Consider the following 10,782-nt stretch of genomic DNA (forward strand, 5'->3'; position numbering starts at 1 on the left):
CTGGGGCACCTGGGTGGCGCAGTCGGTTAAGCATCCGACTTCAGCTCAGGTCACGATCTCGTGGTCCGTGAGTTCAAGCCCCGCGTCGGGCTCTGGGCTGATGGCTCAGAGCCTGGAGCCTGTTTCCGATTCTGTGTCTCCCTCTCTCTCTGCCCCTCCCCCGTTCATGCTCTGTCTCTCTCTGTCCCAAAAATAAATAAACGTTGAAAAAAAAATTAACAAAAAGAATAAAGCTGTATCAATATGGATTAATCTTACAAACAGAATATTGAGTGAAAAAGACACGTGGAAGAAGAATGCAGCAGTAGAATACTATTTCTATAAAATTCAGAGGGACACAAAACTAAATAAATTGCTTAGAGATACATACAAATGTAATAAAATTATAAAACCACAAATCATTATCGCAAAATTCAGGATCGTGGGTTCTTTGGGGAAGATAGACTTCAACAAGTTTGATAATATTCTATTTCTTAAGCAGGGTTAGTAGATACATATGTATTTGTTTTATTATTTTTTTTATCTTATCTGCTATACATTCATTCAAAAGAATCTATCTATCTATCTATCTATCTATCATCTATCTAGGGATCCACTCTTTTGAAACATGATAAAAAGTAAAGAGGTAGAATTGGAAACATGCTTCTATAACTACGTCTACATCATTGTTGTCAGATGTCCAGGGCAGAGCCCATGGGATTTCGCTAGCACTGTACTTCTTTGATGCCCTCATCAGGGAAAGATAATAGGCATATGCTTTATTTCCTGCTGGTTCTTTTCTCCAAAATTCAGTTTCCAAAATATTTTATTTTGTTATTTTAAGCACATGCCCTTTCATGGTGACGTCAGATGACATTTTCTGAGCACATGAGCAGTGTGCTGCTTCCTGCACTAACAATGATGTGGAAAAGCAGATGATTATTAACTCCTTGGAAGAATGAATGAAAAGAGACAATATGCATCGATAAACATCAATAAACGTAGGAGAGCTACAATCCTCTCAAGTGTCCAAATTATTCCCTTATGTAGGAGAGGCTAGCCTTTTCAGAGGTTAGAGTTGCTTTTAACTCGCAATCAATCAACTGGTATCTACTGTTGGCCTTGAACTGCGCTGGACGATTAGAGTACAAAAACATACACTTACATACCCAAGAGAATTGAAAACATGAACATACGCAAGAATGTTCATAGAAGCATTATTCTAACAGCTAAAAAATGGAGGCCACCCAGATGTCCATCAACTGAAGAATGCATAAACAAAATGTGGTATATGCACACAATAGAATATTTTTCGATCGTAAGAAGAAGCGAGGTACTGACACATGCTACGACATGAATGAAAGAAGCCAGACGTATACTGTGTGATTCCATTTATACGAAAGTAATGTCCAAAGTGGCAAGTCAGTAGAGACAGAAAGTAGGTTAGTGGTTCCTCAGGCGCTAGAGTAATCAGAGTGTGATGGAAATGACTGCTAATGGGTATGGGGTTTCTTTCATAGGTGAGGGAAATGCTCTGGAATTAGATAACGGTGATGGTTGCACAACTTTGTGGGTATACCATAAACTACTGAATCTTTTACTCTAAAAGATAAATTTTCTGGTATGTGAATTATGACTAAAGGAACAATCTAATCCATTCTGTTGGGCAGACAGTGGTTACTGGTGATGATGTGGGCAGGTGCCTGGAAGGAAGCACGAGAGGACTTCGGGGTGCGGATCATGTTCCGTCGCTTGTCCTGAGTTTTGATTACATGGCTCAGTCCACTTTGAGTTAGAACTGAGTGCTTAAGTGTACATTTTTGGGTATCTATTGTTATGGGTTGAACCGTGTTCCTCAAAAAGATATGTTCAACTCCTGCTACCTCAGGATGTGACCTTATTTGGAATTTGGCTTGTAGCAGGTGTAATTAGTTAAGATGAGGTCACCCCAGAGTAGAGTGAGACCTTCATGCCTATGACAAATGCCCTAGGAGAAGAGAAGAGAAACACAGAAGGAATAGAGCCGTGTGAAGATGGAAGCAGAAAAGTGGGGTAATGCTGTTACGAAAAGAAAGTGGGATCACCAGAAGCTGGAAGAGACAAGGAAGCATCCTGCCCTCCAGCCTCCAGAGGAGCCAGGCCCTGCTGGTACCTTAATTTCAGACTTTTAGCCTCCAGAACTGTGAGAGAATACATTTCTGTTGTTTTAAGCCACCACGTCTGTGGTTCTCTGCTCCAGCAGCCCTAGCAACCTAAAACATACAGTACGGATGACGTCTTTAGGATTTAAAAAAAAAAATCACTTAAGGCTCATTCATTCATCAAATAGAAGTTACTACAGGGCACCTGGCTGTAGTAGAACGTGTAGTGGAGTGTGCAACTCTTGGTTTTGGGGTTGTGAGTTCGAGCCCCACATTGGGTGTAGAGATTACTTAAAACTAAAATCTTGGAGAAGAAGAAGAAGAAGAAGAAGAAGAAGAAGAAGAAAAGTTGTTACTACAAAAGTAGCAAAGAGGCAGTTCTTGCTCTGTGTGGTGAGATCAGCAAAGGCTTCCCTGACAGGGATTTGTTTGGACCGAATTTTGAAGGACTGGTAGTTGTCCAGGTGTGAAAGGAAGAACCGTCACAAGACCGCTGTGCCCCCTGACATGTGGAGCTAATATTTCAGTGAGGGAGACCGGTACAAAACATACAAATGAGCAAACAACGGATTATAAACTGTGGTCATTATAATGTAAAGCTCACTGTACTGACAGCCTTCTCACGGGCTGGACCCCCAGGAGCTGGGTCATAGGTGGTGGCCCCGTGCAGCCCCGGGGTCTGCAGATCATTGGTAAACTGGACAGCACCGGACAGAGAAGCGATCGCTCTGTTCTCACCCTAGCGCTGTGTGGCTTGGGCAAGGCTTCTCACTTCTCCGGACCTCGCTTCCTAGATGTGAAAAGAGAAATGGCAGGAAAGGGATATATCTAAAATCCATTCTCATTCTAATCTGGCGAAAGACGTTGTTATATAAAGAGCGGCACAATTTGGTAAACTAAAGCAGAAGCCACGGGACAGTAGCAGAAACGTGATAATTGCCAAAGGTCCACGGTACTCCGTGTGGATTTTTTTTTTTTTCTTTTTAAGGTGGTGAAGTGGAGTTGTGGTGTTTATTACAAAGAAAGGGAGCTGTCCCCTGTGATCTTGGGTTTTCAGACTGGAGAGAGCACGGTAACTCATTCTGAATGAGAAAAGCACTGGCTCTGAGACAGCCCCGTGCTCGCATTTCTGTCCTCTGTGGCAGCAGCTGTTCTCACTGTAGCCGTGTTCTTACCGCAATTGCTTCCGTTGTTCACGCATGTCTTAGGCTGGGGACGTAGAGATGGATGTCAGTGCCATTCTAGAGAAGGAAAATGAGAAGACAGCTTCTATGTAATGAAAGGACACCCGACTAGAAGTCAGAGATCTGGGTTCAAATCCCACGTCACCCAGTTCTTTGCTGTGCAACCTGGAGGAAGCACTTTGTACTGTCTCTGAGCCTCACTCTCCTCGTTCACAGTAGGGATAAAAACCCATTGCTCCCACCCACGGTAGTTATGGCAATTTAATTCACTTATGCATTTATCAAATATTTATGGAACACCCCACCATATATATTTATAGATATATAGATACATGGTAGATATAGATACAGCTGTTTGTCAGTCACTGCAGATATAACAATGGAGAAGACAACATGATCCATGGTCCAGTCTCAAGAAGTTTCTACTAGAAAGGAGAAGACAGGTGTTGATTAACATGTAACGAATGCAGAACACCTGGGAGGCTCAGTCGATTAAGCATCTGACTCTTGATTTTGGCTCAGGTCATGATTCCAGCGTTGTGGGAATAAGCCCCATGTCAGGCTCCGTGCTGAGTATGGAACCTGCTTGGGTTTCTCTCTCTCTCTCCCTTGCTCCTCTCCCCTGCTCGTGCAGACTCTCTCTCTCTCTCTCTAAAATAAAATTTAAAAATTAAAAAAAAAAAAAACAAGTAAGGAATGCAATGAATGATATGAACTTCCAACTCTATAGGGAGGTGGAAGATGAGTAGAAGCCTCTTGGTGAGGAAGAAAAAAGTGGCAAGAGGCAGAAAGAGTATTTGAAATGAGAGAAAGAAGACGATTCTGAGGTTTTGTTGATGTTGACTATATCAGCAGTGAAAGAGTTAAATCAGGTATGAATTAGGTAAGATCATAGCTGAGACACAGTTTTTCCTGCAAGTGTGAACCTTGATTAGTGTCCTCCCAAACATGATCCACAATTTCATTTAACTTTTTTTCAGATGTGAACTAAGAACCACAAAGTGGGCTGATTTTTTGTGCTTCCTTTTTCAGAACATGAAATACTTAGCAAAGCTCTAGAGTAATGTGTCTTTCAAATTTCTCTGGTGTTCTGAATCACGCCACAGTTTTATTCTCTCTCAAGCTACTTCTGAAAATCTGAATAACGTAACTGATTTTTGTCAAACATGATTTCTTAAGTATCTTTTGACGCTTGTGGTTGTGAAAATCACCACGATGTCTGTAAAGGTACAAGTTGTACGGTTGCTGGATATCATTTATATCCTGCCAGTCATCAAAATCACTAAACTATTAAATAAGGGGTAGAGGAGAGGTGATTTGGCTAAAAAATTAAGGTTTCAAATGCCAGTAACTAAAGAGAATGTGGATTTTGCACTTAAAGCAAAATTTAAAAAAAATATATTGCTTGGTAAACTCCAGGTACAATCAATAGCGTTCTGTTTTTTCCAGTTGTTCTGTATGCAGTATCCTTTAGCCACAAGTGGCCGTTTAAATCTGATTTTAATGAATTAAAACAAAATAAAATGTAACATTCTGTTCCTCATTCTCATTACTCAATTCAAGTGTTCGATAGCCAGATGGGGTGAGTGGCTACATATTCATACAGATCTGGATTGTTTTCATCATCACCCAAAGTTCTTCTGAATGGTACTGCCTTAAAAGGTCTACTCAGTAAAAAGAACTAGAAAGCATCCTTGCAGAAGCTTGGATAAAATGGGTTTTCCTTTATTCATTAAGAATCTGGAAAGTTACTTCTAGAAATTCTTATTCATTAAGAATCTGGAAAGTTACTTCTAGGAATTCTTGTTCATTAAGAATCTTGAAAGTTACTTCTAGAAATACATCCTTTAAAATTTAGATATGCAGGGGCGCCTGGGTTGCTTAGTCGGTTAACAGTAGGACTCTTGACTTCAGCTCAGGTGGTGATCTCACGGTTCGTGGGTTCGAGCCCCACATTGGGCTCTGCACTGACAGTGCAAAGCCAGCTTGGGATTCTCTCTCTCTCTCTCTCCACCTCTCTCTGCCCTCCCCCACTGTCTCTCTCCCTCTCTCTCTCTCTAAATAAATAAATAAACTTTTTAAAAAATGTAGATATGCAGAGAATGGTTAGTGAATAAGACTGTTTCTCATCACATTATTACAGAAATCAGTGTAGATGCCCTTATTAAGAGAATAGTTAATGATTTATGGTCACTAAAATCATGTTTTTGGAGACCATTTAATGACATGAGAAAATGCTAATGATATTTGTTGGAAAAAAAAAAAAACCAACAATGCAATATGACATCAAAACACTCCACGTGGTAATTTCTCAGTGATTAACTTCTGATAAAATTTATTTTTGTGTAGTTTTTTCAATGAGCATAAACTATTTAATTGCTAGAGAAAACAAATATTTTTTAAATGTTTATTTATTTATTTAGAGAAAAAAGAGACTTGAGTGGAGGAGGGGCAGAGAGAGAGAGAGAGAGAGAGAGAGAGAGAGAGAGGAGAGAGAGAGAGGAGAGAGAGAGAGAGTCCCAAGCACGCTCTGTACTGTCAGCACAGAGTTCAAGGTGGGGCTTGATCTCAGCAACCATAAACTCATGACCTGAGTGGAAATTAAGACTCAGATGCTTAACTGACGGAGCCACCCAGGCGCCTCAAGAAAAAAATTTTTGAAAAATACAAATACTTGAAATTTGGACAAATAGATGAATAAAATGCAAAGCACAAAGCAGATCCCCTGTGGACTCCCTCCAAGAGGGAATTGAAAAGTTGGTGGCATTAAGAGCATGTTGATAGCAATCTCCAGGTCTAGGAACTGTCTTCAGTCTGCCTTCATTCTTGTTATGCTTCGGGGATCTAATGCCTGAAGTTTGCAGGCTGGCAGCAGTGAGGGAGGTGAGGCGGAAGTGAAGGGCAATGCACCAGACCATCTGCTGATGGCAAGAAGGAAGCCGTTTCAAACCCGGAGAGATCGAAACGTCACTGCATGAAAAGGAAGCTAACTCAAAATCTTACCTTTCTTCAGGTAAAAACCATGAAGTCATTTAGAAAATCATTTCCTTCACCCAATCTCGATGATTTTAAAATAGACTCTCTTAACTTTTTACAAGTAATTTTATATAAGCAGCTTTCTCAAGACGTTCTCAACACTCAGGCAGATCCTTCCCTATCATTTTGTGGAAGGAATTTAGCAATTTCGTAAATGAATGCAATCTCGCATAGTTTACATTTGAGATGTATTTGTACTATACGTTTCCATATATAATGATTGATATGAAGACAAATGGAACATGTACATGCATAAGTATATTAACACTAGCTATTACAATGAACCAATTTTGCCCAGTCTTTCCTTTTCAATGGCTGTCTCACATACATGGATAATTTGAAGTTATCTAGTGAATGTGAAAAAGTAGCCAACTGAGAACATTATTAAGGGACTGATTTAAAAGCTGAGTTCCTAGTGAAAATAAGAATACTGATTAGCATGACCGAGTGTGAATCCATGAACCACATTTCCTCTGGCTGAGACCAGTACTGTGGGTTTTTGAGCCGGCGAGTGGGAAAAGGCATGATGTTAGGCTGGGGGACATTTCTTGAGGGTATGATGAGAAGAGAGTGAATTAAAGAAGGTGTGGAGGGGCGCCTGGGTGGCTCAGTCGGTTTAGCGTTCGACTTCAGCTCAGGTCGTGATCTCACAGTTCGAGCCCTGTGTCGGGCTCTGTGCTGATGGCTCAGGGCCTGGCTCAGGGCCTGGAGCCTGCTTCCGATTCTGTCTCCCTCTCTCTCTCTCTCTGCCCTCTCCCACTCATGCTGTCTCTCTCTGTCTCTCAAAAATAAACATTAAAAAAATTTAAAAAAAAAAAAAAGATGTTACTGAAAAAAAAGTTGTTGGGCACCTGGGTGGCTCAGTCCGTTAAGCGTCCGACTTCAGCTCAGGTCGTGATCTCACATTCATGGGTTTGAGCCCCGCGTCGGGCTCTGTGCTGGAGGCTAACAGCCTGGAGCCTGCTTCAGATTCTGTGTCTCCCTCTCTCTCTCTGCCACTCCCCTGCTCACACTCTGTCAATCTCTCTCTCAAAAAATAGATAAACATTTAAAAACAACAACAACAACAACAAAAACAAGGTGTGGAGGAGCTAAAGGCAAATCCCATCCAACATTTTGCAATGTTGCCCCGAATCATGATGGATGCAATTCCCTACCACAATCCTGAAAGTCACCTTGTCATGGAGTGGCTGCTTGAGGTGTGCTGTGGACCAAAGAACCCTTACTATCAGTTGAGAGCTTGCCAAGTCACCTTGGTTCATATGACGATCAAATAATTTCAAGTTTTAATTTTAATCCCCGTGAGGAGATATGTGCTGCACTTCACCGTATTTTGCATCTAAAACATTTCAGCATTTCTCACGTGATTTTTGCTGCCAAGTGCTTAAGAGAGGTCGAGGAATTGATTCCTCCAAGTGGCATTTCAATATACTGTTTGCTGCTTCATGCCCATGACCTGAATGCATAGACACTCCTCGATTCCAAGAGTGTAATTAAAACAAAACAAAACAAAACAACAAACAAACCCCCCAAACAACAAAAAAATTAAAAACAAACGTAAACCCCAAAAGCTGCATTAAGCTTACAAATCAATTTTTTTTTTAATTTTTTAAGTACTGATTTTTTTTTTTTGAGAGAGAGAAAGAAACAGAGCATGAGTGGGGGAGGGGCAGAGAGAGAGGGAGACACAGAATCCAAAGCAGGTCCAGGCTCTGAGCTGTCAGCACAGAGCCGGACGCGGGGCTCTAACCCACTAACGGTGAGATCATGACCTGAGCCGAAGTCCCATGCTTAACCGACTGAGCCACCCAGTCGCCCCCAAATCAGTTTTCAATATAAAGCTATAATCAGGGGCGCCTGGGTGGCTCAGTCGGTTGAGCGTCTGACTTTGGCTCAGGTCATGATCTCGCGGTTTGTGGGTTCGAGCCCCACGTCAGGCTCTGTGCTGACAGCTCAGAGCCTGGAGCCTGCTTCGGATTCTGTGTCTCTCCACCTCTGTGGAGAGGTGTCTCTCTGTGCCTCTGTGTCTTTGTGTCTCTCAATAATAAATAAACGTTAAGAAAAATTTTAAAAAGCTATAATCCGCAAAATGCAAGAGTTAGAAATACTGGAACAGATCTTCTCATTACGCTTCCAACTCAGAAATTCTGATAAGGTTCATTAGAGAAAAAAAGCATCATTCAACTGCTCTTTACTTCCCTGGAACTTGGCATAATGATCTTGCCTTAGATTTGTCATTTAAATTCACATGTCTTGTCACAGAACTGCTGGATTTTATTCACATCACAAAGAAAGTTCGAGATACTACTCAACACATTTGTTGAGTGCGTAATGAGTACGTGGCACTGTGTTCAATACCAGTACAACAATGACAGATATAAACAGCTTCAGCATTTGTGACCTTGTATTGTTTTTCTAATAAATTGGATGACGGGGACACTATGGGAACCATTCTAATGCCTTCTAATGCCCCGATGCCCTAATGCATTGTAATGCCCTGAGGAAGAGAGAATGGGGGTGGGGAGGGGCTGGTCAGTGCCTCCACAACCTTTATTTTTGTTGCTGTGCCAGTGTTGGTAATGACTGAACTTTTTGCAAGTTGTAGATGCTTTTCCAGGATTCTGTGATCCCTTGCTGGTCTAGACCGTCAGCCCCACACTGGTGTTGTTCAAAGGTTATAGCTCTTATACACCCAGACATTATTTCCAAAGTAGGACCCATGGGGTTGAATTCAGTAGGTTTAGTCTTGCCTCTCATCATGAACCCTGTAAAAGCCATTGCATAGAGGCTGAGTTATCCAGTTGTATTAGTTTCCTGATGCTTCCGTAACAAGTTACCACAAATTTAGCCATTTATACAACACGAATTGATTATCTTACAGGTGTTGTAGGGTAGAAATTGGAAATGGGTCTCACTGTGCTAAAATCAAAGCGTGAACAAGGGCTCCATTTCTTTCCGGAGGCTGTAGAAAAGAATCTGATTCCATGCTTTTTCTAGCTTCTAAAGACCTCTCACATTCTTTGGCTCCTTCCTCTATCTTCAAAGCCAGCAACATTGTATCTCTCCGTGTCTGTCTTCCATAGTCATATATATCACTCTGACTGATTTTATTGTTCCACTTCCCTTTCCCACTTTTAAGTCCCTTCTGATCACATGGGGCCCGTTCAGATCAAGAACAATTTCCCTGTTTTTAAGTCAGTTGATTAGCAACCTTAATTCTATCTGCAACTTTAATTCCTCTTTGCCATGACAGCTAACATATCCATAGGTTCCAGGGCTTAAGACATGGACAACTTTGGGAGGCCATCATTCTGCTCATGACACTGGCCCAGACTCTCTTCCCTCAGGACCATCTTCTCTTTGAAGCCTTTCTCATTCTTTCTTACCATGGCCAGTAGGCTCTTCAAGGGCCACTAATGGTTTCTGTCTCCTGGTATCGATGCCCTTGTGTAATTCCCCCACCTCAAGTGTGGGTGACACCTGTGACTGACTTCTAATCAATGGGCTGGCGGTGGCAATGGGGATGTCACGTCCATGACTACGTTCCACAAGATTGTAACTTGCATCTTGATACACACCCTCTCCATCGCCTTCTCCGTTTGCACGCTTGGAAAAATCAAGCAGCCCACATGGCAGAGAACCAAGAGAGGGCCAACATGCCACGAGGAACCGAATCCTGAATCTTACCAATGGCCACTTGAGCTTAAAAGTGGATCTTCCCCCAGTCAAGCCTGCAGATGAGTCCCCTCCTTGGCCAACACTTTGATTGCAGCCTCATGTGTGTCCCTGAAACAAGATCTAGTTAAGCCATACCTCGATTGCAGACCCCCAGGAACAATGAGCTAATAAATGTGTGTTGTTTTAAGGCACTGGGTTTGTGATAATTTTGTTATAGAGCAACAGGAATCTGATACACCTGCCAAAGAACCTCAGTGGGGACTATCCAAACCCACAAAATAGTTTCTCACAATGTTGAAGCTCAGAAGTGTAACTTGAGGTATAGATATTTGTTACTTAAAGTGTGGTTCAGGAGTTGGATGCTTGACTGACTGAGCCACCCAGGGACACCAGGGGTATGCATTTCAAAGAACTTATTTCCTTAGCATCCAAGCAAGGCCTGTGCTGGTACCATTTTAAAAATTCTACTTCTCTACCCACATAAAACATCGTTGGTATCCTCCGTGTTTGCTATCTGTGCAACATGTGACAGATGAGGCATCCCATCGATCAGAAAGTAACAGAATACAGTAAGATATGTGAGTTATTCAATCTGGGAACAGAATGGCAACTGATGACAGATATGGTTAAGAGTACCATTTCCACAAGAATTGGCACATGATTTGATACCTAAAGGTGGAGAGCACACAGGACATTGAAGGTGATAGATGTTGAAGAAGGAGCAGGTAGGAATATTTATGGGGCCTTTGGTGACTTGAAAATAG

The 10,782-nt window shown here is 41.8% G+C and overlaps 1 non-coding gene across 1 annotated transcript; it reads left to right on the forward strand.

Annotated features, from left to right (window-relative positions):
- The first annotated feature begins 8,195 nt into the window (after nucleotides 1-8,195).
- Nucleotides 8,196-8,280, forward strand: TRNAQ-UUG. The gene has a single exon. It is a non-coding gene; the product is annotated as a tRNA-Gln (tRNA).
- Nucleotides 8,281-10,782: the final 2,502 nt, after the last annotated feature.

The sequence above is a fragment of the Felis catus genome, chromosome B1 (assembly GCF_018350175.1).
Source record: "Felis catus isolate Fca126 chromosome B1, F.catus_Fca126_mat1.0, whole genome shotgun sequence".
In the NCBI taxonomy this organism is placed as follows: Eukaryota; Metazoa; Chordata; class Mammalia; order Carnivora; family Felidae; genus Felis; species Felis catus.